Here is a 3086-nt window from a genome sequence, read left to right on the forward strand (position 1 = left end):
AGCGTATAACTGATGGTCTATGAGTTGTTTCAGTACTGTTTTTACATGTTGAATGTGTTCTTCATAAGTGTGGGAGTAGACTAGTATGTCGTCGATGTACACTATGAGGAAGCAGTTGACCAGATCTCAGAAGACGTCGTTGATGAAGGACTGAAATACAGAGGGACTGTTTGCCAGGCCGAAGGGCATAACCAGATATTCATAGTGTCCTGTGCTCATGGAGAATGCGGTTCCCTTTCTGTCGGTCTCTCGACGTTGTGTCGAACCGACAGATGGGGTTCGTCCTTGAGAACCAATCACTTCCGACTTCTTAGAAAAGGCCAATGAAAATTGGCGAATGAAATTTGCATGCCGGACTCCGCCCCCGGATAACCGGGTATAAAAGGGAGACGGCGTGCCTCATTCATTCACCTTTTGTTCTTCGGAGCCTTCGCTCGTGATCAACAGACTTCGCTACAAGACTGCCGGCTCTACGACGTGGTGCAGCGGACTGTCCCTTCCTGCAGCGACTTCCCCTGGGCGTCTCGGCGGTTCCAGAAGTGTTCGAGTTTTTTTCTCTAAAAGAGCTAATTTCTCCAGCGTGGCATGTCCCGCTGTTCTCTTGGGTGCAACACACTCATCGAGGAGGGGGACGGACACGATGTCTGCTTCCAGTACGCTGGGGCAGGTGTTGTGGATACGTCCTGCCCGCACTGCGGGCGGCTGACGATTCAGACGTTGCGTCACGGGTGGCTGTGTTCCCACGGGACTCAGCCACCACCTTGTCTGCTTCCCGTTTCGTGACGGCAGGACTACGGCCCTGCCGCCCGCTACGGCGAGCAGCGAGGGTGATATGAGGATTACTGTGAGCGCTAATCCGTCAGCCACTGGCTCGCGGACCGTTCGCACCTCGCCTTGCTCGTCTGACCGTTCCCCATAAGATGGTCCGCCGTCTTATTCCTCAATCACGTTTTGGACACGGTACGTGATGATGAGGTGTCTGTTGCAGCATCAGAGGGTGACTTACTGGCATCAGACTCCGACGATTCCTTGAAGCTCCCTCCCTCGGGGGGTCGAGATCAGGAAGAAGCGGATGTCGAAATGTCAGCCATGCTTTCCCGGGCCGCCGGCTTTGGGTTGCGGTGCACCGCACTGCCTCTCCCAACGCTCGCGGCTGGATACACGGTACATCGGGCTTGAGAGCGGCTCCAAGCCGCACTCGCCCTCAGTGCCGTGTTCCCCTGGAAGTGCATAAGGAACCTAGTATGACCTGGAACGCCCCCTTCGGCGCGTACACGTCAACTAGTTCCATCACCCTTTCTTCCCTCGATGGTGGGGCAGAGAGGATAGAGGATACGTCGATGTCCCCCCGGGGCTCGACCTAAACTCCCGTCCAAAGCACCTAGGCTTTTCGGCATCTGAGGTGTCGAGAGCTTACTCTGCTGTGGACCAAGCTGTCCCCTCTCTCCATGCTATGGCCTTCCTGCAGGCCAATGCGCGGAGAGAGCTCCACGAGGGTAAGACCGACCCAGCGCTTATGCAGGAACTCCGTGGCTTCACCGACCTCGCTCTCGGGCGAACAAGGTGATCGCGCGGGCCCTGGGTCGGGCGATGTCCACACTTGTGGTCCAGGAGAGACACCTCTGGCTGAACCTTGCACAGGTGAGTAACTCCGAGAAAGTCCGCTTTCTCAATGCACCCATCTCGCAAGGGGGGGGGGCTGTTTGGTGATACTGTCGAGTTCGACAGTTAGGGAGCAGACGCAGGATATCACGTATGTCCTGCCCAGCCGCGACTCGACCGCCCTCTGGCCGCCGAGATCCCGTGCACCGTCTGCTTCCCAGCAGCCCTGGTCCTCTTCGAGACATCGAGACACCAGGTGACCTGAGTTGTTGGATGTGCTACCCACACTGAAGGGGTTACAACCTCTCGTGCAGAACAAGCACGTGCTGGTCCTGTCGGACTGCACAACTGCCGTAGCGTTTTTAACCGCCAGGGTGGCGTTCGCTTATGGCAGCTAACACGACTCGCCCGACTCCTCCTCCTGTGGAGTCCGCAGGGCCACACATATCCCAGTTGACCTGAACCAGACAGCCGATGTGCTCTCTCGTCAGTTGACGCCTCGCGGAGAGTGGCGACTCCACCCCCGCGTAGCCAGCTCATTGGGGACAGTCAGGGCGGGCTCAGGTAGACCCCTTCGCCTCCCTGGACACCACCCATTGCCGCTAAGGTACTCCCTGCCTCGGCACGGAGGCTCTAGCGCACAGCTGGCCGTGGGACAAGCAGAAGTACATCTTTCCCCCAGTGAGCCTCATTGCACAGACCCTGTGCAAGGTCACGGAAGAGGAGCATCAAGTGTACTAGTTGCGCCATACTGGCCCAACCGGACTTGGTTCTCGGAGCTAATGCTCTTGACGACAGCTCCCCCCTGGCCAATTCCCCTGATGAAGGACCTGCTTTCCCAGGGGAAGGGCACGTCAAATGGTCGGGGAGTGAGGTTTACACACTGCACAGCACCTGTTTGTTTAAAGCCCATGAAAAAGCGCCATAGGGCGTCCAAAAACACATTCCCTGACTGGGAATCGAACCCGGGCCGCGGCGGTGAGAGCACCGAATCCTAGCCACTAGACTACCAGGGAGTACATGTCTGTGACAGGCCCTCAACATGCGCCGGGGGTGCTTGGCTTGATGTGTAGCCTTAATCAAGGCAGTCTTTCGGAAGGTGTATGAACAGTTGTGGCAAGAAAGGCCGCATTTACACTGCAGTTCTTGATGCTCAATTCCGTTTTTGTTACTATATCCGACCCACTTACATCTTCTTTTAGAAGTGACACACATCCGATATCTGCATTTACACTGCACATGGCAAAACAACCCGAGGTAGACGTACTGACCAAAAAAAAGTAAAAACGTAATTCTTATTTAGATTATTAATGATAATCTTAAACTACAATTTATTTTATTATTAAGTTTATTTATTTTATTTAGCCTTGTTGTGCAAGTTCTCTGGAGCTTGTGCAGAGGCAGTAGCTTTTGCCAGAGGGGAACTGGAATCCCCTGGTTGGGCCTGGGTTCTCCTGAGGTTTTTTTTCTCGATTAGAGTTTTG

General features: G+C 54.9%; 1 non-coding gene across 1 annotated transcript; it reads right to left on the bottom strand.

The window, feature by feature from the left end:
• Nucleotides 1–2546: 2546 nt before the first annotated feature.
• Nucleotides 2547–2618, bottom strand: trnae-cuc (transfer RNA glutamic acid (anticodon CUC)). The gene has a single exon. It is a non-coding gene; the product is annotated as a tRNA-Glu (tRNA).
• Nucleotides 2619–3086: the final 468 nt, after the last annotated feature.

The sequence above is a fragment of the Triplophysa rosa genome, linkage group LG17 (genome assembly GCF_024868665.1).
Source record: "Triplophysa rosa linkage group LG17, Trosa_1v2, whole genome shotgun sequence".
NCBI lineage: Eukaryota > Metazoa > Chordata > Actinopteri > Cypriniformes > Nemacheilidae > Triplophysa > Triplophysa rosa.